The 25,686-nt window shown below is 40.6% G+C and overlaps 1 protein-coding gene across 2 annotated transcripts in view; it reads right to left on the bottom strand.

Moving 5' to 3' along the window:
• GHR (growth hormone receptor) overlaps nt 1–25,686 on the bottom strand; it is a 297,195-nt gene that overhangs the window by 112,918 nt on the left and 158,591 nt on the right. The gene's annotated exons all lie outside the window — the stretch shown is intronic.

Below are 25,686 nucleotides of genomic sequence, written 5' to 3'. Positions count from 1 at the left end.
TTGGAAATTTTAAATTCACATAGGCAGAAATGAGGACATTCTGTGGCTTCACTCTGCACAGTGCTATGGGCACATAGGTATTGAATATGGAAAAATCATGCTAGCTGAGAGCTAATAACCACTTTCCATGGGCCACTTGCCATGTTAAGCTCTTTACAAAGATGGTCTCCCTTAATTCCTGAGACAACGTCATGAAGCTACTGTGTAAGTGTTATTACCATCTTTTTAAAGATGTGAATAGTGAGGCACAGAGAGTGTAACTCACCCCAAATCACAAGGTAGTAAACGGAACTAAGCCAGGCAGAGGCTCTAGAGCTCATACACTTAAACCCCACAATTTAGTTGATATTTCCTTCAGTGTTTGTCTATGAATCCTGTCAGCTGGATCATCACCAGAATCTGACAGCAGCAGTTCAGGTAGGACCTAAATCAAATCCCTTATGATTATACAGTGAATGTGATAAATAGATTCAAGGGATTAGATCTGATAGAGTACCTGAAGAGCAATGGATGGAGGTTCATAATATTGTACAAGACGCAGTGATCTAACCCTAAGAAAAAGAAATGCAAAAAGGTAACGTGGTTGTCTGAGGAGGCCTTACAAATAGCTGGGAAAAGAACAGAAGCTAAAGGCAAAAGAGTATAGGAAAGATAAATCCATCTGAATGCAGAGTTCCAAAGAATAGCAAGGAGAGATAAGAAGTCTACTTAAGTGAACAATGCAAAGAAATAGAGGAAAATAATAGAATGGGAAAGACTAGAGGTCTCTTCAAGAAAATTAAAGATTTCAAGTAAACATTCCATGCAAAATGGGCACAATAAAGGACAAAAACAGTATGGACCTAACAGTAGCTGAAGATAATAAGAAGAGGTGGCAAGAATACACAGAGGAACTGTACAAAAAAGATCTTAATGACTCAGATAACCAAGATGGTGTGATCGCTCACCTAGAGCCAGACATTCTGCAGTGGAAAGTCAAGTGGGCCTTAGGAAGCATTATTATGAACAAAGCTAGTGGAGGTGATGGAATTCCAACTGAGCTATTTCAAACCCTAAAAGATGATGCTGTTAAAGGGCTGTACCCAACATGCCAGCAAATTTGGAAGACTCAGCAGTGATTACAGAGCTGGAAAACGTCAGTTCTCATTCCAATCCCAAAGAAAGGCAATGCCAAAGAATGTTCAAACTATGGCATAATTGTACTCATTTCACATGATTGCAAGGAAATGCTCAAAATGATAGCAGCAAATAAAATAAAAGCACTGAAGGCTGATGTTGGAATGGACCTAATTGTTAAATGGGTCATAATTTTAGAGATGAAATAACTGGGTCCCAAAGTGGTTAAGGGACTGCTCAAAACTTCACAACCAGTTAGTTGGACTGAAAATGTAATCTAGGTCTCTAGTTTTTTCTGTAAGGGCTCTTTCCACTGGTCCATGCTCCCAATTCCTGATCTGTCCCTCCTCTGCCAGGTTATTCCTCTGGACAAAGCTCAGGACATGAAGGTGTTCAAAATCATAAGCAAAAGTATGAGTTGTAAATTAAGTAAAACCATAGAACTAAACTGGTGCACACTTTATTTCATGGTTTGCTTTCCTCCATTTACTGGTTCTCTCTTTGATAACATTTTAATGAGAAGTAACAATGAAGGAATAGGTACAGATACACATATGTACTGGCTTGACTTGTTAAATGAAAACTTTTCATTGTTCTGAAAACTATAGCCTTTAGGTTGGGTAATACGAATAGTATGGGTGTGAGGACTGAAGTTGAGAGGATGGGAGACAGTGATGTAATAGGGACAGAAATGAACTTCAAAGTAGTTCAAAGGCAGTGGCAACAAGTACCTCTTGCCCAGGAGATGAACAGAGGCATGCTGGGTAGAATTTCTAGTATGTACTACAGAATAGAGATTTGCAAACACAATGTCAAATTTTTAAATATTTAAAAAACTTGGCAGATATTAACATGCATTCAATGTTTAGAGGCAGAAGAATAAAGTTACTTTTAGGTTGATTCATCTCTTGTCCCAAATGATGTCCTAAACTCGTTTCCAGGAATGGTTTAGGTGACAAAAACCAGAAGCTAGGTAATGCTCATTTTGCCATTTTAAAATAACATGTATGGCCTCTCTGAAAAGTGAAACTTTTGAAGGGGAGTAAGATCGGATGTGATGACACAATTTAGGATGAGGAACATTTACCTACTGGTGTCTCAATACACTACAATGTGAAAATTAAAGTTCTTGCCTTAGTGAAACTCAGCCTGTAGTAGAGTTTCCTGTAGGAAAATAATATGACATCATTAAAATACTCTACATACAAAGGAAAGGTCAATATCAAGATAAAACTTTTTTCTCTGGATAAAACTTTGAAATGAAAGTCTGAGATGGTAGCTTATCAAAAATACATCATGTTCCTTCTCTTTCCTTATTTCCCTAGGTCCCAGCCAAAACTTTCTTAACCCTGAACTGCTGTCTAAGACCTTTCCTTCCCGTCTCCCCGCCGTCCCTCCCTCCCTCCTTCCTTCCTTCTCTCCTTCCCTTTTTTCACCCTTCATTTCTTTCTTCTTCACAGAAGTTGGAACTGCACTTTAGTCTGACAGCCCTTCGGTCCCCTCAGTTTCTTCCCCCCTTTTCCTCTCAGGCATTTCCTCTAATATATCTCCTGCATATCTAATCTCCCAGGAAATCCCTTGTAGGTCTGAGTCTCAGAAAACTCAGGCTAACCAAGGAGCCAAAATGTACATTCCCAGGATCATGAGAGCTTGAGGAAAATAAATGCCAACTGGTCAGCCACTAACAAGCTGAAGAGACCCCAAAATACCATACCATGGGCTTATGAGCCACTTAGTTTTGTTTCTTCTTCTAAGAGTGAACTGTATGCTCCGAGTAAAGAAGCTGTCAAGCTTCGCAATGAAAAGAGAGGCTCAGGACTGAAGGGCTTCAGGCTCACGTTAGCCTCACTGCCGACGGGGTGCTTGCCAAGGAGGACCCAGAGGCTGGAAGAACCCAGGTAACCTTGGCCTCCAGGACTTTTTCTTTTACTTTTCATCTCCCCTTTGAACATGCTTTCCTCTGTACTCTTAAGATTTATGTCTGGTCTTCTTGTTTTAGAAATTTCTTTCCCTCTGTTGACACATGAATAAAAAAAGAAGAGTAACTCCTATCACACACTTATAATATTATACTTCCTGCCATTCAAGGGCCTTCCTGAGAGCCCTGCCTGTCAAGAACTTTCACGCCTCCTGCTTACTATTTAAAGCCATGTTTGCGTTTTAGTGACAGTTACTAAGGTCACTTCATCTTCCAAAATTTCTCTTAATCATTGGCTCATTATTTTCCCTTCTTGAGCACTGTAGCAAATGATGGAGAATACAGATGGTAAAGGTGATTTTGAACTAAAGGAGGTTAAGATGTCATAGGCTATCTGAAATGAATTAATCTTGAGAAAGCAAAAGAGAACTGTGTTCACAATAGAGCAGAAATGAATCAGGCCAATTGTGTATCCTTTTAATCTACTAATTCATTTCCTTCTTTGAAATTGTGATCTTGAATCTGTTGTGTTTATGAATTCAATCAGAACACTTCATTCTTTACTTTATTCTTTAAAGAAGTTCTGGTGGGTCGACACTATTGGTTGGCTACTCAACAGCCAGGAACCAAGTTACCCCAAACCCATGGCTAGATTGGGATTAGTCTAAACCAGTTAAGGTATCCCTTGCCAGATGTTCACACTTATGACACCCTTTGCAATTGGAGGTGTAGGTGAAAGAATTCTGGCTGAAGAGACTATTGTGAAAGTTGGCTGAAGACATCTGGAAAACCTTTAGATGCCCTACAAAACAGACAGATGTAAAAGAAGAGCTTGCTGACACCACAGCCTCTTCTATCTCCATGCCTTGAATATGTGTGTGAGGTCTGGGACTTCAGCTATCATCTGACCTGTAAGCAGTGACAATCATGAAGGCAAAAAGTTCGTGAAGCCAAAAAGTCATCACACTAGGGGTGGAGCAGAAACCCAAGAAAAGCCTGATGACACCTGTAAGCTGCCTAACCAAACCTGAGACCACTTCTAAATTTAAGTAAGCAGTAAATGCACATATGGCTTGAGCCACTGTTAAGGGGATATTCTGTAAAAAAAAAATTTTATGATGCAAATCCAAGTCCCCCTCTCTGCTTCAGTTTCTGGCAGAGACTGTGTTCCACCATAACAGCGCTGGTCTCATGGCTCTTCTCCTACTGCTCTGACTCTCACCTGGGATCTAGCTTGGTATTTTCTCCACTTGCTTTTAGGCATGAGGGAAGCAGAGGCTTGCAGTTATTGCTAGCTTTGGATTTGTCACCAGGGATGGACTGATTAAACTTATGAATCTGTTGTAAAGAGACACATGCTCTCTCTACTTAAACTCTTTGCATATACCATCTCTTTCTGCCCTGGATTTTAGATGATAAAATGGATTTCTATACATACTGAGCTTTATTTTTGATTCCACAATCCTGATTGAGAGTTTTAAAAATAAGCAACTTAAAATTGTCCAGAAAACATAGGGCAAGATGAGTTCTAGGCAAGTAGATTTTAGTGGAACAAACAAAGCAATTCTTTACTTTTTACACTGGGTAGAAGAAGTAAAGGTAGAATTTGAGTTTCAGCAATAGACATAAGAAAAAAAATGCAGAATATGTAGTGAAAGTGAAGTGAAAGTGAAAGTCACTCAGTTTTGTCTGACTCTTTAAGACCCCATGGACTATATGTTCCATGGAATTCTCCAGGCCAGAATACTGGAGTGGGTAGCCATTCCCTTCTCCAGTGGATCTTCCCAATCCAGGGATTGAACCCAAGTCTCCCATATTGCAGGCAGATTCTTTACCAGCTGAGCCACAAGGGAAGCCCAAAAATACTGGAGTGGGTAGCCTATCCCTTCTCCAGGGGATCTTCCCAACCCAGGAACTGGGGTCTGCTGCATTGCAGGCAGATTCTTTACCAACGAGCTATGAGGGAAGAATTTGTAGTGCCATGCCCTACTTCACGACTCAAGGGACATGAGTTTGAGCAGCTCTGGGAGCTGGTGATGGACAGGGAAGCCTGGTGTGCTGCAGTCCATGGGGTTGCAAAAAGTTGGACATGACTGACTGAACTAACTATTCCCTATTTCATCATAATCTCATGTTAATAGTGTAACTTATCTGAAATTTTTTTTTTTTGGTTTAACTTGAGGATTTGAATAAAGTGAGGACTGAATGTTTTGCATTTTCAGTACTGTAGTATAACCAGGGCTTTCAATCTATGACAATCCAAATACAAATTTGACCCATACGTATAATATATAATTGATGGTTGATTGTAAAAAAACACTAGTTAGGGAGTTTGGAATTGACATGTACACACTATATTAAAAATGAATAACCAACAAGGGTGTACTGTACAGGGAATTATACTCTGTATTATGTGACAACATAAATAGTAAAAGAATTTGAAAAAGAATACATACATGTATGCCTATAACTGAAGCACTTTGCTGTACACCTGAGACTAACACAATGTTGATGATCAACTAAGTTGCTGTTCAGTCGCTAAGTCACGTTTGACTCTATGATCCCATGAACTGCAGCACACCAGGCTTCCCTGTCCTTCATTGTCTCCCAGAGGTTGCTCAAACTCATGTCCATTGTGTTGATGATGCCATCCAATCATCTCATCCTCTGTCACCCTCTATTCCTCCTGACCTCAATCTTTCCCAGCATCAGCGTATTTTCTTTTCTTTGTTTTAGGTCCATTTCTTTATTATTATTTTATCATTATTTTTTAAAATATAAATTTATTTATTTTAATTGGAGGCTACTTACTTTACAATATTGTATTGGTTTTGCCATACATCAACATGAATCTGCCATGGGTGTACACATGTTCCCATCCTGAACCCCCCTCTCACCTCCCTCCCTGTACCATCCCTCTGGGTCATCCCAGTGCACCAGCCCCAAGCATCCTGTATCCTGCATCGAACCTGGACTGGCAATTCATTTCATATATGATATTATACGTGTTTCAATGCCATTCTCCCAAATCATCCCACCCTTGCCCTCTTCCATAGAGTCCAAAAGACTGTTCTATACATCTGTGTTTCTTTTGCTGTCTCACATACAAGGTTATCTTTCTAAATTCCATACATATGGGTTAGTATACTGTATTGGATGTTTTTCTTTCTGGCTTACTTCACTCTGTATAATAGGCTCCAGTTTCATCCACCTCATTAGAACTGATTCAAATGTATTCTTTTTAATGGCTGAGTAATACTCCATTGTGTATATGTACCCCAGCTTTCTTATCCATTCATCTGCTGATGGACATCTAGGTTGCTTCCATGTCCTGGCTATTATAAACAGTGCTGCGATGAACATTGGGGTACACGTGTCTCTTTCAATTCTGGTTTCCTTGGTGTGTATGCCCAGCAGTGGGATTGCTGGGTCATATGGCAGTTCTATTTCAGTTTTTTAAGGAAACTCCACACTGTTCTCCATAGTGGCTGTACTAGTTTGCATTCCCACCAACAGTGTAAGAGGGTTCCCTTGTATCCACACCCTCTCCAGCATTTACTGCTTGTAGACTTTTGGATTGCAGCCATTCTGACTGGTGTGAAATGGTACCTCATTGTGGTTTTGATTTGCATTTCTCTGATAATGAGTGATGTTGAGCATCTTTTCATGTGTTTGTTAGCCATGGCAACCCACTCCAGTACTCTTGGCTGGAAAATCCCATGGATGGAGGAGCCTGGTAGGTTGCAGTCCATGGGGTCACTGAGGGTTGGACACGACTGAGCAACTTCACTTTCACTTTTCACTTTCACTGGCATCAAGATTGCCGGGAGAAATATCAATAACCTCAGATATGCAGATGATACCACCCTATGGCAGAAAGGGAAGAGGAGCTAAAAAGCCTATTGATGAAAATGAAAGAGGAGAGTGAAAAAGTTGGCTTAAAGCTCAACATTCAGAAAATGAAGATCATGGCATCTGGTCCCATCACTTCATGGGAAATAGATGGGGAAACAGTAGAAACAGTGTCAGACTTTATTTTTGGGGGCTCCAAAATCAGTGCAGATGGTGACTGCAGCCATGAAATTAAAAGACGCTTACTCCTTGGAAGAAAAGTTATGACCAACCTAGATAGCATATTCAAAAGCAGAGACATTACTTTACCGACTAAGGTCCGTCTAGTCAAGGCTAAGGTTTTTCCAGTGGTCCTGTATGGATGTGAGAGTTGGACTGTGAAGAAGGCTGAGCACCGAAGATTTGATGCGTTTGAACTGTGGTGTTGGAGAAGACTCTTGAGGGTCCCTTGGACTGCAAGGAGATCCAACCAGTCCATTCTGAAGGAGATCAGCCCTGGGATTTCTTTGGAAGGAACAATGCTAAAGCTGAAGCTCCAGTACTTTGGCCACCTCATGCGAAGAGTTGACTCATTGGAAAAGACTCTGATGCTGGGAGAGATTGGGGGCAGGAGGAGAAGGGGATGACCGAGGATGAGATGGCTGGATGGCATCACGGACTCGATGGACGGGAGTCTGAGTGAACTTCGGGAGATGGTGATGGAGAGGGAGGCCTGGCGTGCTGCGATTCATGGGGTCGCAAATAGTCGGACACGACTGAGTGACTGAACTGAACTGAGCAACTTCACTTTCACTTTTCACTTTCATGCATTGGAGAAGGAAACGGCAACCCACTCCAGTGTTCTTGCCTGGAGAATCCCAGGGATGGGGGAGCCTGGTGGGCTGCCGTCTATGGGGTCGCAGAGTCAGACACGACTGAAGCGACTTAGCAACAGCAGCAGCAGCAGCAGCAGCAGCAGCAGTGAAACCAGATGTCATGGTGTTGGTTTTCTGATTGCTGAGTTTTAAGCCAGCTTTTTCATTCTCCTCTTTCACCCTCATCAAGAGGCTCTTTACTTTCTTCCATAAGAGTGGTGTCATCTGCATATCTGAGACTGTTGATATTTCTCCTGGCAATCTTGATTCCAGCTTGTGATTTATCCAGCCCAGCATTTTGCATGATGTACACTGCACATAAGTTAAATAAGCAGGGTTACAATATAAAGCCTTGATGAACTCCTTTCTCAATTTTGAACCAGTCTGTTGCTCCATGTCTGGTTCTAACTGTTGCTTCTTGAGCTGTATACAGGTTTCTCAGGAGACAGGAAAAGTAATCTGGCATTCATTCCCATCTCTTGAAGAAGTCTCCACAGTTTGTTGTGATCCATATAGGCTAAGGTCTTTGTGTAGTCAATGAAGCAGAAGTAGATATTTTTCTGTAATCCCCTTGATTTTTCCGTGATCCAGTGGATGTTGGCAATTTGGTCTCTGGTTCCTCTGTCTTTTCTAAATCCAGCTTGTACATCTGGAAGTTCTCAGTTCATGTACTGCTGAAGCTTGGCTTGAAGGATTTTGAGCATTACCTTGCTAGCATGTGAGATGAGCACAAATGTACAGTAGTTTGAACATTCTTTGGCACTGTCCTTCTTTGGGACTGGAATGAAAACTGACCTTTTCCAGATCTGTGGCCACTGATGAGTTTTCCAAATTTGCTGACATATGCAGTGCAACACAGGATTTGAAATAGCTCAGCTGGAATTCCATAACCTCCACTAGTTTTATTTTTAGTAATGCTTCCTAAGGCCCACTTGACTTCACACTCCAGGATATCTGACTCTAGGTGAGTAACTGCACCATTGTGATCCTCTGAGTCCTTGATATATATATATATGTTTTCTGTATAATCAACTATACTCCAATATAAAGTAAAAAGGTTAAAAAATGAAAAAAAAAACCAAACTAGTTGAGCCTTATTTAATTTGGTGATTGCTACTTGTAGTGTAAAAATCTGTATGGAAACACAAAAGACCTTGAATAGCTAAAATAATCTTGAGAAGGAAGAACAGAGTCAGAGGGATCCCACTCTTTGACTTCAGACTATATTACAAAGCTACAGTAATCAAAACAATATGGTACTGGCAAAAAATCAGACACACAGATCAATGGAACAGTATACAGAGCCCAGAAATAAACCCTTAAGCACTTATGGTCAATTAATCTACAACAAAGGAGGCAAGAAAATACAGCAGAGAAAAACAGAGTCTCTTCAAGAAGTGGTGCTGTGAAAACTGGACAGTTACAAGGAAAAGAATATAATAAGAGCATTCGCTAACAGCATATACAAAAACAAATTCAAAATGGATTAAAAACCTAAATATAAGACCAGATACTATAAATTCCTAGAGGAAAACATATGCATAATACTCTGATAAAAACTGCAGCAATATATTTTCGGATCTCTCTCTAAAGTGATAAAAGCAAAAAAAAAAAAAAAAGCCTATGTTTACCTTATCAGACTTAAAAACTTTTGCACAGCAAATGAAATCATTAAAAAAAGACAACTTAGTATGTGGAGGGAAATATTTGCAAATGATATGACCAATAAGAGATTAATATCCAGTATCTGTAAACAGCTCATACAGTTCAACATAAAAAAAAAAAAACCACAACAAACAATCCAATTAAAAAATTGGCAGAAGACTGTTTAAACATTTTTCCAAAGAGAAAAATGCAGATGGCCAACAGGCACATGTATAGATGCTCAATATTGCTAATCATCAGGGAAGTACAAATCAAAACCACAATGAGATACCACCTCACACTTGGCAAAATGGCTATCACCCAAAAGAATACAAATAACAAATGTTGGTGAAGATGTAGAGAAAAGGAAATCCTTGTACACTGTCGGTGGGAATATAAATTGTTGCAGCCACTGTGCAAAACAGTATGCAGGCTTCTCAAAAAACTAAAAATAGAACAATAATATGACCAGTAATTCCACTCCTGGGTACATATCCAAAAAAATTAAAAAAACACGCATTTGAAAAGATACATGCACCCTAATACTCAGAACAGCATTATTTACAATTGACAAGATATGAAAGCAAGCTAAGTGTCCACCAATAGGTGAATGGATAAAGAAGATGTGGTACCTGTACACAGTGGAATACTACTCAGCCATAAAGAAGAATGGAATTTTACCATTGGCAGCAACATGACTGGACTTGGAGGGCATTATGCTAAGTTAAATACATTAAGGAAGGTCAGATACTGTATGATATTACTTATATGTAGAATCTAAAATATACAACAAATTAATGAATATAACAGAAAAGCAGCAGACACAGAGAACAACTAGTGGTTGACAGTGAGGAGAGAGGAGGAACGATATAGGAGTTGGGAAGTGGGAGGCATAAACTATTCGGTGTAAGATAGAAAGAACTGTACAACATGGGGGAATATAGCCAATATTTTATAAAAACTATAAATGAATTGTACCCTTGAGAAGGAAATGGCAACCCACTCCAGTATTCTTGCCTGAGAAATCCCATGGAGGAGCCTGGTGGGCTATAAATTATGGGGTTGCAAAAAGAGTCAGACATGACTTAATGACTGAACAACAAATAGATTATAACCATAAAAAATTGTATAAAAATAAAAATGAATAAAACAAAAAATATATTCATCTTTAAAACAAAAAAAACATTGCACTTAACTTTTTAATGAAAGACTCAAAATCAAGGACATAAAAGTGTGGTCTAGTGGAGAGGGTAACAAAAACACTAACATTTGTATTGTTAAATATTTTAAAAAGAATTTCACATTGACTGATATAATTTAATAGCCACAATAACCCAGTGATATAAATAAGGCTCTCATTTCCATTCCTAGATGAGAAAACTAGAGCTCACAATATTTAACAATTCACTCATGTTCACACTACCAGGAAATACAGATTTTCATCTTTTGATGCTCAATTCCTAACTCTTTGACTCTAGAATCAGCCCAAACTGTAGTTTATAAAGTCAATAACCTCAGTTGTAAAGCAATAAAATTGCCTCTATCACTTTGCCAGGAAATCTTGAAAGTAGATTGAGAGGTTGGATGTTCTCAACCCTCAAATTTTTTAGGAGAAAGTTACTAATAACTTCTTATCACTATCAAGCCTCTGCTATTTTAATCTTTCTATAAACTCTGTGCCTCTAATATTGTTACTATACTGAAATAAGCCTCTTCTATTCCATTTCATTTGTTTTTCCACATCTCACTCTCTTCTTTAACACTCAAGGTAACTTCTCTTTCCCATGAAGTCTTCCTGACCAACTCCTATCCACCCTGCCCCCTTTCAGTTTTCTGACTTCTGCCATCACTTACATACTCAATAGAAGAGCATTTAGCAACTTATGATGGTGCCTTACTTTGCCTTTATATGTGTCAGGCTTTTCTTCCTGATTAGATCGTATGCTGAGAGTACAGATTTTTATGGCTGTATCTTTCCTAGCCCTTAGCATAATATGGACTACCTACTTGGTGTGTTCAAGAAAATGCCTATTAATAAATGCCAGACTTATTTTTAAACTGTTTGCTTCTTTCCTTCTTTCTTTTTATAGGTTTCAAAATTTAAGACAAGAGACAGAACATTTTTGAGCTATAAATTCTATTGAAAACAACCTTTAACACAAATTTTCATTAAAAGTTTATGAGAGGAATAAAAAGCTGAATGAAAGAAAGAATAAGAACCAGCATGACTAAAATAGTAACAGGTTCTTTAGTATTTGACATCTAAGGGCAATTATATTATGTATCTTTAATATAAAATTGCAATAAATCAGATTAGATTTTAGCAATTAATGACATTAATCCCATCAGGGATAAGAGAAGGGAAGGAAGTGGTAGGGAAATTCCACTTGCATTAACATTTTAATGAGATTTTGGAAAATAACAAACCTATGATGAGTTTGGGATTGTGATTTCTTCTTTGGGACAACTGCTTCAGACCCACTTAGAAAAATATATCTATTATTGGGTTAAAATCCCTAAAATCCATTTTGCAGTAAAGTGAGTTTTTCCAAATGCCTGGATCACCAATCCTCTGAATAGATCAAAATTAAATAAAAGTAAAAAGTTGCACAAGGAATTGTACAAACCAGAGCTGAAGACATTTGATTATTCCTTGTGTGGTAAACACGGTAGAGTTAGAGTTTCAGGGGAAAGCAAAGGGAAGACATCAGAAGAAGGAAGATTCTGGTCCTTCTCATAAAGCATTCTTTTTTGAGGTTTAAAGTAAGATAAGAGTTGATTCATATTTCTGGACACAGAATGGTAACAGTTTGATGATCTAATGCTATGTGAAGATGAAACAATTTCTGTAGTGACTAAATAAGTTGCTATAGTAAAGGGGATAGAAAGTATTGTGGCATCAAACTGCTCTCTTAGGCCAGAACTTGTTTGATCCTGAATTAGTGCAAAGAACTTAGGCACAGCCTTGGGTAACATACAGGAAAGGGTCGCACCCTGTGTCTAGAGGCAGAGTTGATATTTGTAACTGTACAGCTGCTGGCTGTATGGTGTGCTGTCCAAACCCCTTCAATGAAGGATCTGTTGTTCTAGATGCTGGAGGTGCTTCAGGCCAAGAGCCTTCAGTTCTCCGCCCCTTTCAGGGACTGCCTCAGAAGCAGAGAGCTGCCTCTGCCAAGGGCAAGACAATTCCGCATTTAGTGAGTGATCCGTGTTGGGGTGGTTGGACAGGTCGTCTCAGCCCCATGGGAGACAATTATGAAGGGCCACCTCGGCTCCTGACCTCCTGTGGGGTCAGCTGAGGCTGTCCCTGGGCCTGTTCTGCAGCTGAACTTCCTGCCCTGCCCACCTTTCCCCCCACCTTTTTGTTTGATTTGTTTGAATTTTGAAATAATTATAGACTCACAAGAAGTTGCAAAGATAGTATAGAAAGATCCTCTGTATCCTTTACCGAGGTCTTCAAGGTAGTTATATCTTAGGTAATTATAAGACAATATCGAACCCAGGAAATTGACATTGGTACAGGGTATATGTACAGTTCTGTGTCATTTCTTCACACATGAAGATTCGGGTCACCACCACTGCAGTCAAAATGGAGATTCCATTACCACAAAGGTCTTTCTGCTGCCCCCTTTTCTGCTCTGCCCACTCATGTTCCCTTTCTTTCTCTTTCACAGGGATTGATTGATTAAGAAGTACTCTTGGGAGGAGATATATTTATACATATAATTATGACTGATTCATGTTGCTATATGGGAGAAACCGACACAACATTGTAAAGCAATTATCCTCCAATTAAAAAAAAAAAAGAAATGCTCTTAATAAACATGCTGTACTTCCATGCAAGTTGGTAAAAAGCTACCAACTCAAGCTCCTGAGGGTCCCACTCCCTGAACTGCCTCCCCAGTTCCTTCTTTGGGTCCTCCTGGACATTTTTATGGTCTAGTAATTAGAGGGATCATGTCCAGCCTATTGTTGTTCAGTTGCTCAGCTGCGTCCAACTCTTTGCAACCCCTTGGACTGCAGCACGCCAGGCCTCCCTGTCTTCACTATCTCCGAGAATTTGCTCAAACTCATGTCCATTGAGTCAGTGATGCCATTCCAACCTTCTCATCCTCTGTCACTCTCTTCTTCTCCTGCCCTTAATCTTTCCCAGCATTGGAGTCTTTTCCAATGTCCAGTCTAGCACATTCATATTCTAGGATTCTGTGCTGGTGCTCAGGCCTAGTTCCTGCTGACTGGTATCTGACTGCCCATGTAATACCTATTATTCAGTCTTAAATATTTGCTGGCCTACTGAAGCCAAGTGGGCAGCAGAAATGTCTAAAGAAGACTGGAGTGGGTAGAGTTGGGTGACAAGCAAAGAATGTTTGCTCCATCTTACAGGGCCAGTGGTTACTTAAGCCCAGACAACTGTCTTAACCATGCAGGCTCAGACTTGTTTAATTAGTCAGAGAAGGGAGAGAAGTAAGGTTTTTTTTTCTTTTTTTTGCTAAATAATTCAAATTTTAGATGATACCCACCAATATGACTTTATAAAAATGCTGCCTGGGTGACATAAAACATCTGGCCTATGGATATCAGTCTGTGGGCTTTGTGGCAAGATCCACCTGGTCCACATGGTCCTAGGAGGCCAACTCCAGTAGGGTATTTGGTAGCTTGGCTGGATTTTCTCATTTCTGCCTGATACGACATCTGTGGATATGTGAAACACTTCAGTTTATGCCCCAACTCATATTACCAGGCTGGGATCAAAGAGTTTAACCTAAAGCCCATCTCAGAAAGGCACTGCATCCACTGAAGAATGTGCCACTGACCCAGTCTGCCTTAAAGCTACTCATCTCTTTCAGAATAGCTTTGCCCACTGTCGCAGCAGTGGTCACACATAGACAGCTCAAGAACTCAACTGTACATTTGTTTTGAACTGCAAAACTGATTAACCCAAAGCTTTGAAACTGTGCCAGATACTTTGATTTTAAATGAAGATGAGCTCTCCAGATGCTCCTGCCTAGACATATTCTTCATACTGCCTATTTGTATCTCCACTGACGTATCTATTTTTTAAAGCTTTTCTTTTATTCTTGAGTAATTTGCCCTTAAAGAGAAAGGTTTTAAGAGGCTTTAGGCAATGTGTATTTTTTTTTTCCCCAAAATTCTCAGTCCAGATTTACAGGAATATATTTCTTGAAGACGACAGGTCAAAGAAAATTCTAAAATTACTGGCAGAAGTTGGGTCCAATAAATTTAAAATGCAAGCATAAAGAGAGTTCCAGGGGCTTATAGCTATTTATGTGCATCAAATTGTCTTTAAAACTGAAGTAGCTGCTGTAAAGAGCTACTTAAATGATGAAAGATTAATTCTCTTAACTAAAGGTATATTGTTTTTCAAATTTACCTTTTGGAGAGAAGTAGAATAAGTTTAGATATAAAGACTACTATTTTGGCAGTGAGCAAACATTCCCTGTAAGAACAGGTGAGGGCCAAGCCCTGAGAGGAAGCCTCCAGGAGTACCCATGGCCTGTGCACTGACTGGGGAAATTTCAACCAGGATCCCCGAGTAATGGAGTGGTGCTCCCAAGGGTGTTTCCAGACTTCTTCCAAAAACACATGTATATTGAATCTCTTTGCTGTACACCTCACACTAATACAACATTGTAAGTCAACTATATTTCAACATAAAAACAAAAATTAAAAATAAACCCCTCCTACCATAAACTGTAAAGCAGTTCCCTGCTTATTCCAAAGTCATCCTATTACTAAAAGGAAAAAAATTTGAACTCTTCAGCAAGACATAAAAATGCCCCTGACAACCTGGTCCTGAACCCCTCCCCACTCTAATCTCTCCTTGCTCTCTAGGTGAGAGCACTCTGGGGCCTCTTATAATTCCAATCGTTCTGCCTCATGACTTCATCACCCCTAAAAGCCTACACCCTACTACCATCGCGTTGGGGATTTAAATGTCAATATATTTGAATTTATTAGAATATATTTACATTTGAATTTTGGGGGCACACAAACATTCAGACCACAGCAGCCCCCTGCCCAGGTACCCAAGTAGGCACCTGGGCACTACAGAAACATTCTGTCAGCCTTCGTATCCCTACCCTTTGTGTGCCTAGTTTCCTCTGCCAAGAATACCCACTCTGCCATCTTTCCCTCCCACTTCCATGATCAGTTGTCTCTAGTCACTACTAAAGGCAATTCAAATATTCTTTTCTTCACGTTTCTTTGACCTATTTCAGAGCTATACTGATTTCTCCTTTATTTCTTCATTCTGTCTATCTAATACTCAAATCCCTCAGGAAAAACAAAAACAAAAACCTGTTACTCAGGTTGTCTTGAATTTCTTGGTGGAGTCCTCAGTGAATGTGTCACTGGGCTTCCCATTTAGTACTGGACGTGGCAGGACTTCCCAGGTGGCTCCCTGGTGAAGAACTTGCCTGCCAATGCAGGTGACACTGGAGATGTGGATTCGATCCTTAGGTTGGGAAGATCCCCTGGAGGAGGGCATGGCAACCCACTCCAGTATTTTTGCCTGGAAAATTCCATGGACAGAGGAGCCTGGTGGGTTAGAGTCCATGGGGTCACAAAGAGCCAGACATGACTGAGCATGCATGCAGTGGATATGGCAGGGGGACACAGCAATCATTCCAGTATCTCCTAACGTCATCACTCTGCTCTCAGGGGCTCCCAGCAAACCTATAAAATGGCACCATCCAGTACCACAAATGAAACCGACTGTCAACCATGGATACCAGGACCTGAAGCTAAGTTAAGTAATTCAAGACAACTCACTCTTCCTTCAGAATGTTTCCTGGGCCATTGGAAGAGACCCGGGAGCAATGGTGCAGGGCCTAGTTATTTTCTTTCCCTGATCCAGCACTGGAGCCACGGATGCCAGTGTTGGCACCTTTCCTGGCAGAACAAAGTACTTCTTTCAGATTGTTCTCACTGAGTGGAATGCTGGAATCAGCTTTTACCAGTTCATGGGGGTAAGTTGGTGGTCACATTTTTAGGAACTGTATGAGCTAGTTATTAAACATAGGCATTATTGAAAAATAAATGATATCACCTTAAAATTAAATGCATTATATTAAAAACAAATCTAATCAAGACAAAACTCATCACTTCACAATTATTTCATTACATTTCATTACTCTCTATGATCTTGAGGTTATTTATGGTCTATTGAATCTGTCTGGTGAAAATACTACATAACAGTAGACTACTGTGCCTTTCTTCCCAGTGCTACTTTGTCACCCTGGTAGTTTGAAATTGGCCATGAAGGGGGTGGTATTTACACCACAGAAATCAGCAAATACTACAGCTCACTGCTTCCCTTCTCCCTATCACCAAGAGCAGTTGTTCAACATTTAATAGCACTGCACTGCACACAGTCCTTGCCAATCCACCTTAACGGAACCCAACCAACAGGCTGGACTGGTCACCCTTTTCTAACCATCCTCCATAGCGTCCCACGGCTATGTCGCTGATCAGCCTCCCAAGTCTTACAAGTTGGAGTGAACAGGTCACTGGCAGTGTAGAGTACAATGCTTAACGGCTGCACTTTCAATTATGTTGGTCAACTGAGAGTTAAGGACTCATTTGCTCAAGACTGATCTCCCTACAAGCTGGCCTCCAAGAAAAGGAGCTGGCTTCCTGCAAAGCTCTGCAAGAGTTCTTACCCAATGTTTAAGGCAATCAATTTTATTCATCCTGAAGGTCTGGAACTCAGACACTTGATCATGCCAGGAGAGAGGCCAGTGCTCCCTGCAACCACAAACAATAAGCCGGCAGGATTAGGCTGGAGCCAAGGTTCTGACATATATGTCTACTGTACCCTGGCTCCTGATCACTCCAGGGGAGGAGCTAATGCTTTGCTCATCAGGTGACTTAAAAATCCCACAGTCCAAGGGCCCTGCAAGAAGGTTTACGTGCTTCCCCGGAATGTGAAATGGCAATCCAGGAATTACACATCTGCTTCTGCTGCTGTCTCTGTTCCCCCAGGACTTCAGCTCCAGTCTTTGTGCTGAGAATCCTGCTTTTCCTTGTTCATTAGACCCTTTCAGAGCGATTTATACATATTTCACTTTATCTATTTATTTACCTGCTTCATTTTCCTTGGAGGCAGGGACCTATTTCATTCATCTAAGAACATTTATGAGGCACCTACTCTGGGCTAAATACCATGGTAGGCTCTGTACATGGTGATGAATCAAGCAGACCTCATGAGAAGTCAGTAAGTAGTGAATTCTACCAAGTGACAGACTTAATTTTCTTCAGCTCTAAAATCACCGCAGATGGTGACTGTAGCCATGAAATTAAAAGACACTTTTTCCTTGGAAGAAAAGCTGTGACAGACCTAGACAGCATACTAAAAAGCAGAGATGTTACTTTGCTGACAAAAGTCCATATAATTAAAGCTTTGCTTTTTCCAGTAGTCATGTACGGATGTGAGAGTTAGACCATAAAGAAGGCTTAGTGCTGAAGAATTGATGCTTTTGAAGTGTGGAGATTTCAAAATGCTGGAGAAGACTTGAGAGTACCTTGGACTACAAGGAGAGCAAACCAGTCAATCCTAAAGGAAATCAATCCTGAATATTCATTGGAAGGACTGATGCTGAAGCGGAAGCTCTAATGCTTTAACCACCTGAAGAGCTGACTCATTGGAAAAGACCCTGATGCTGGGAAAGACTGAAGGCAGGAGGAGAATGGGGTGACAGAGGATAAGATGGTTGGATGGCATCACTGACTCAATAGACGAGTTTGAGCCAGCTCCAGGAGGTGGTGAAGGACAAGGAAGCCTGACATGCTGCAGTCCACAGGGTTGCAAAGAGTCAGACACAACTTAGCTATTGAACAACAACCACTAGGTGACAAAAGCTCACAGCCAGGCAATGATTCCTCTTTGTACTCTCACCTGCTTCTTCCATATTTGGGTTTAGCTAGCCCTAGTTTTGTGCATGTGTGTGTGTGTGTGTATGAATTTTCTCTTGGTTGGCCTCTTAGCCTTTCATTCTCTACCTTCTTATTTATTTTAGAAACTGAGCAAAGCTAGCCTAGATAAATGATCCCTTGGTCTAGGCTTCTCTTTATTGCTTCGTGCCCTTCCCATTCTTAAGTTTCAAAACTCTGCTTCAGAAACCAGCAGCTAAATTCCCAAGTAAGAAAATCTGTCACTATTCCAGAGCCTCAAGAATGGTGGTTATCAGCCTACTCAACTCAGAAGAGGAAGCGAGGTTTGGATCAGGTCTCTGAAATCACCTTCTATTTCCAGCAAAGGGAATTCCCCCACAAGTGGAAAATGTGTGTGACCTCTCTCAGGACCTCTTCAAATTCTAGGCCCAGGCAAGACATTCCAGCTCCTGGCCTTCAGAAATACCCTCAGCAGGGCTGGTCCTTTGGTGGTCCTTTGGTGGCCCGTAAGCATAGGTGGCCTCCTTAGCTCTACCAAGGTCAAGTCCGGGATCCAATTAGGGCAGAAAGACTGAAGTAACAGTGCCTCAGACTTCTTCAGCTGCCCAGTGCGCAGCACCTTGAATATAGGCGAGGCCCCATATATATATATATTCATACAGATATAGAATGTTCACCAAATCAGTTGAACGCATTTGTTTATGCAAAAATAGTTACTTTGACATCAACGTTGATATGCAAGAGCTAAGAGACAGCTTCCCTTGGCTTAACTCTGCATCCTAAGGAAAACAGAGATTGTCATACTGAGTGAAGTTAGAGAAAGACAAATATATGATATCATATATACGTGGAATCTAGAAAACAGTACAAATGAACTTATTAAACAAAACAGAAATAGAGTCACAGAAGTAGAAAACAAATGTTTAGCAAGGGGGAACTGGGGGGAGGGATAAATTAGGAGACTGGGATTGACGTATACACACTACTGTATGTGAAATAAATCATAATAACCTACTATATAGCAAGGGTTTCCCTGATAGCTCAGTTGGTAAAGAATCTGCCTGAAATGCAGGAGACCCTGGTTCAATTCCTGAGTTGGGAAGATCCGCTGGAGAAGGGATAGGCTACCCACTTCAGTATTCTTGGGCTTCCCTCGTGGCTCAGTTGGTAAAGAATTCGCCTGCAATGCAGAAGACCTGAGTTTGATTCCTGGGTTGGGAAGATCCTCTGGAGAAGGGAAAGGCTACCCACTCCAATATTTGGGCCTGGAGAATTCCTTGGACTGTATACTCCATGGGGTTGCGAGAGTCGGACACTACTGAGTGACTTTCACTGTATAGCAAAGGGAATTCTACTCAGTACTCAGTAATAACTTATATGGGAAAAGAATCTGAAAAAGAATGGATATATGAACATGTATAACCGATTCACTTTGCTGTACAGCAGAAACTAATACAATATTGTAAATCAGCTGTACTCCAAAGAAAATTAAAAAGCAAACTAAAACAAAACCCCAAACTGTAACAGTTCATTAAATAAACTTTACACAAAGCACATTGCTAGATGCTATGTAGACTGATGAGATATGGCACCTGGCACCAGGCATTTTGCATCTAAGGAAATAACATGAAATCACACAGCAGAAAATTTAAGTTCAATATCAATTTCTACAAATGTCTTGACAGTATCTACTGCTTTGCAACAATAAACAGTGTTTGCATAATTAAATAGCATTTTCACAAGGATGATGTCCCCATTATTCTCTGCTTCTAAATTATATGTTTATAATAGAACTGTAAGGGTAGAGGCCAGATTTTCCACTTGGAAACTGCTTTGTCTTCATGGAGAATCTTTGAAATAATTTCCTTTGGATTGTTGGCTTCTAGAGGGCAACTGGGCTTCCTAGGTGGTTCAGTGGTAAAGAATCTGCTTGCCAATACAGTGAAAATTAAAGAGGCATTGTATTGACTACCAGTTTATTTCAGGTTTTATCCCTGGGTCAGGAAGATTTCCTGGGGAAGGGAATGGCTCCCCACTCCAGTATTCTTGCCTGGAGAACTTCATGGACAGAGGAGCCTAGTGGGCTATAGTTCATGTAGTTGCAGAGAGTCAGACATGATTGAGTGACTAAAACAGCAAAAACAGAGGGCATGTATTACCCTTTTCTAACTAACCAGACTAAGCTATCTCTCTTTATCAATTTGTCCACTTGGCATTACTTCATATTATTTGGTTAACAGAAGTTTTCTCAAGTTTAACAATTCTACAGGTAAGGATGTCAAGGGATATTTTCAGGTTAATTGGAGACTTGGTTTAACAACCTGAAATAAACTGGTAGTCAATACAATACCTCTTTAATTTTCACTGATTTTCAATAAACTCTGTCAAAGTAAAGATGCTTTCAAAGACATAACTGAACTATGTATCTTTAAAAAAAACATGGGGAGCTAGATAACATATTTATTCACTGAGTATGACCTGAGGGGCCGAGGGAAGAATCCTCTGAGTCACCAAAATATCCATACCAGCTGGTGCCGGAGAACAGACATTGTACCAGTAGAGATTTATTCATTTGGATGAATCATGATCCTCTATCAAAATGCATATACCCCTGAGGGAGCTGTCAGATTCAGAAGACTCAGCTGGGCAAACACTTCAGCATAAATTATTTTATGATTTTTGCATGGGCCATCAATTTGGGGCACATACAAATAGGTTTTTAGGTGGAAGTTCCAAAGTCTGGGGCTCTTTTGGGAGGGTGGGCCTGTTAGGAATGCAGAGGGATTCTCTGGTGGCAGGCACAGTACAGTGGGGGACAGGAGGCAGGAGGCAGGTGTGGTGGGTAGGAAACGAGAGAGGGGGCTCTCAGAGAGAGAGCTGTGGAAGATTTACATGCTGAAACAACCTTACCGACTGCACAATTCTCCTTGGTGAGCACATCTGAGATTTACTGCAACGGTCTTGACGTGATTTCTCAAGGCCATTGAGATGGGCGGGGGAAGATGACGGACACTGCAGGATGGTGGGAAGTAACAGTTCTCAAGGCCCATCCTTCCTCCCTTCAGATGCAGCTACAAGTACACTCAGTGGTGATGAGAGTGAAACAATTCAAAAGCCAAAGATCCTACCCGCTGGTTCTGGAGGAGAAACTTAGTCTAGGAAACGGCAGAACAAGGTCCACAAGAACAATTTGCCTCCAATAGGGTCAAAAGTTCACTTCCTGACTGGAGTTGTTGCCACTCCTTTGACCTAACTGGGAAGGTCTGCTCTGTTTCTGGGCATCCCAAGTGCTGTCAACAGCTTGCACAGCTCCTACAGACAACCTCTGACCGTGTTACAGCTGTTTTCTTGCTTGCCAATTCCCTTAAACTTGCAAGGTTCTCTATCCTTTCAAATCAGGGCTGGAAGCTATAGCTAATGTGGATGCTTCAGGCCAAGTGTTTCTCATTTTGATTGCAGAACTGTACATTTGCCTAATGTGGAATGCATCCACACAGAGTTCCCTTTTAGAGCTTGTGAGGTGGGTGGCCAAAGGGGAGTTCTCGTCTACTCAGATTTTACTGTGCTTACTGAAAAACAAGTTGCTAGGCTTACAGCAAGGAAATCTGCCATGGCCTCTGCAACACACACACAGCTGTCTAAGGAAATCCAATGGGGAAGGCAAGGAGTCATTTCACTCCCATACTCCCTGAGAAGAGTCTTGCCAGTTGTAGGCACACATACTGGGTTTCTGATCCTACAAACCCATGAGAAGTCAGTGGTTGGAATGTCAATGCATGTACTTACTGTTATGCGCAACACTCCTTAATATCAAGATTACCACTTTTAATGCTGGTGTATAGTTGCGTTTCCCACAGCAGAGTTTAAGTAGCAAAAACCCAGGGATAATTGGTTCTAACAGAAAACTTCTTGGCATTCTGTAGCTGGTGTGCAATCTGAATCTGTGGCAAAATCTGATGCTCTGTGGTTGCTTTCAGGGGAACAGAAGCTCTCGAATATTGAATTTGTGTTTCCATTTCCCTGATCACATCTCTATTGTGCTGCCAACACAGCAGTCTCCCCTACACTATAAGTAAATATAGAAAGGAAGGAAAAAAAATGAAAAAAGCATCATATTTAGTAGTTGAGCAGAAAACTCTAGTCTTAGAAACTTTCCTCACATAACCATCTCTCCTTCCTTTTGGACTCTAATCTTAAGCCTTTTTAAATGGTGACACTCTTTGGGGATCTTACTTTTTTATTATTTTGAAGCACTATGTGTTAAAATAGAAGCTGTCTACGGCTTATCACTTTAAGTGCTTGGCTGTGTGTTCAGGTAAGCATAGCCAGCTGTAATTAGGCAGAGGATGACTGTTTCCCATTTATTCTCACCTTCTCTTTGTGTGCTTCCTTCATCCCTTTCAGGGAAGCTAGGGTGATGCCAGGCATGCAGCAGGCTCTCAATAAACACTGACTAATGAATGAGTGAAATAATTGGTTACTGCTGCCTTTCCCTCTCCCAACTTCCCACTGACCTCCTGCTGACCTCTAGGGGCCCAGAGCCATTCACCTCCAGTTGACTCTGAAGTTCTCACCACCATCCCTCTCTACCTGAACTTAATGATCTTGGGTTTCATTGCATCTTGCCAAGTCTTGGTACAAATCTGATGATTTGCTATGTTTAGATTATAATTTGGGGACTTGTTACATATTCCAGGAATAATAATTCAAAGGAATCATCTCCACCTTAAATTATACCTCATGCATGAGTAGACTCTTAGTCCTCTCATAGGTAGCACAAATGATCTTAAAATATTCAGGAGGCACTGAAAGAGCCAAGTAAATACTAAAAGAAGTATACAAGTCCACATATATGTGTGTATGTCTACATATATATATATACACACACATATATATGTGTACACACACAGAGAAAGAGAGACAGGGAGACTACAGACCATTTTTTAAAAAGCTGATGCAATAATTGATAGTTTAGAACTTTCACACTTATAAGGTAAAGCTCTAAATTGAGATATTTTGTCTCTTCTCACAAAACTATAAAACACTATGAAAACAATAAGAACAGATAACTCAGAAAAGAAGAAAGCAAAGGGAAATTTGTATAGAATTTTCTTTTTCTCAGTGAAGGGTAGTAACATGAAGACCAGAGTGTACCGAATAAATGACGTTAATAAAACTGAAGTCTAAAGCCAATGAACAATAAGCATAATCCCAAAGCTAATGATGAGTTCATTTATGAGGATCTTCAGAGGAAAAAACAGGATATTGCAAAGCTTGAATAAGTTAAAAGGGCACATTCTTAACCTATACCTTTAGCTTCAATCCCCAGCAACATGCTAGAATGAATTGTTGGTTTCTGAGTATCCAGAAAGGAAACCATGGGTCACTTGGAACCAGCATGGATTCATTAAGAACAAGTCATTATTGGAAATGCACTTCACTTCCCTTCATGAAAGGATTATCTGACTGTTTAGTAGAATGTTGTTCATCAAATGTTTCTCAGTTTCAGTGAGGCAAGGGACATAGTCTCTCATGCTATGCTGTAAGTAAAAGCTATTCCTGTTTTCTGAATAATTATAAATATAAGTGAATTCATAGATGGTTAAACAAATAACACAAGAAGTGAATTACAGAATTCTAAACAGCCTGGGTCATGATGTTCAAGGGCAGGTTGTAAGGTTTTGAATTTGGTTTTGCAATAAACGTTTTGGTAGAAGAGCCCCCGCAAAGTGGGGACATGCATGTGGATTTATCATGTCCATAGATGAAAAATAATTGGTAATTCTGTTCTGGAGGAAAAAAGAAGGACAGGCTTTCCAATCTAACAGATCTCATTAGATTAATGGACTGAAATGAACTAAAATTCTCCAAAATTATTTGGAGAAAAGGTAAAGTTCCCAGTTTGCAATTCTCTTGCAAAAGTACCCCTTTACCAGCCTGCATCACTGCCTGACATCTCACTGGCAAAGCCTGAGCTCAAACTTCCCTGATTCCCTGGAAGCTGCATCCGTAGGATCTGAGTCCAAGCATCATTTTGATTTCAAAAACGAGATTCAAAGCAGACAGCAAATTATCATGATTTTAAACATTACACACTTGAACACTGAAAACCTTACTCTCTCTAACTCAGTCCTCTCTGGCAAAGACAGATATCTATGCAAAGAGAGAAGACAAGTGCATTCACATCTTAGAAGATTGTCCCTGAGCCAGTGGGTTACCCTCCTGGGAGATTAAAGCTCACATTCGGGGTAGACATATAACCACAAAGTATGGTGGAGATGGAGGTGGGGTAGGGTGGGGAGGAGAGGTGACGGTGGACAGAGAACATGGTCCAGGGAAAGGCATGTGGCCCCACTTGTCTAAGCATCTCATCTTGTTTTTTAATTAGCTCTGGTCTTCCTGTGCCAGGGAATGGATTTATGGGAACAAATCTGTTTCTTTAAAAAAAAAAAAAAAAAAAGCAGCAAAACATATCTCCCAAAGTTCACATTCCCAAATAAAAAGAGAAGGGAGCAAAACCTTTGCCACTGAACAGGAAGACCAGGCAGTTGTGTTTGCACAAGGTTCCCAGGGAGGAAGGGGGAGGGGTTCTACCAGTGATAAGATCACAGCTTCCAGCCGCTGAGGGGCCCACCCTGACCCTCTGGTCTTGGGAGTCTGGAGCAGAATTCAGATCCCTTCTGGCTTTGACAAGGGAAAACAAAACAAAACCAAAAACAGAAAGGGGCAGAGAAAAAGAAAACTTTCCCAAGTCACTGATCTCCTTTTCCCCTCATTCCTTCTGTCTTGAGTCCATCCGTCCTCCTGTGACGATGCTTAATTTGGAGGAGGAGACCATTTTAGTAAGAGCCCTAAATATTTCAGTTTCTGCAGCCTCCTAGCCTTAGACCATGCTCAGAAGAGCACGTCGCCTTCCTGGGGTTTGTTTCTTGCTTTTGTTTTCATTTGTTTTGAAATGATATCCATGTTTTTCAGCGTATTCCAAATAAAAGCAACCCTCTTTTAAAATGCTTACTGCCAAACTTACAAACATCTTGATAAGAAAAAAAGAAGCCTGTGTGGAGTTAATTTACTCAGGAAGCCCATTTTTTTCCCAGTGTGTTATCACTTTGGGATTTAGTATTAGAAAAGATGTCCCTCAAGGATCAGACAGCAACTCAATATGTTGACCCTCTTCCCTTTTCATGTTATTTATAAACCATTTCTCCAACAAATTTATCTGCGATACCCAATGCCACGTGTTCGAGCTTTTTTTAGTCAGACATTTTGCACCTTCATTCAGCTTTGGCTGGAATCCCAGCTCTCTGGCTCAGACGAACTTTATGGCCTGACAAAAAGGGCCCTTTGAGGTCAGTGGGGCCTTGGTAAGGAAGGGTGAGGATCTCTGCC

The sequence above is a fragment of the Oryx dammah genome, unplaced genomic scaffold (assembly GCF_014754425.2).
Source record: "Oryx dammah isolate SB20612 unplaced genomic scaffold, SCBI_Odam_1.1 HiC_scaffold_20, whole genome shotgun sequence".
In the NCBI taxonomy this organism is placed as follows: Eukaryota; Metazoa; Chordata; class Mammalia; order Artiodactyla; family Bovidae; genus Oryx; species Oryx dammah.
The sequence above is the reverse complement of the archived record's forward strand: the minus strand, read 5'-3'. Positions and strand labels throughout refer to the sequence as shown.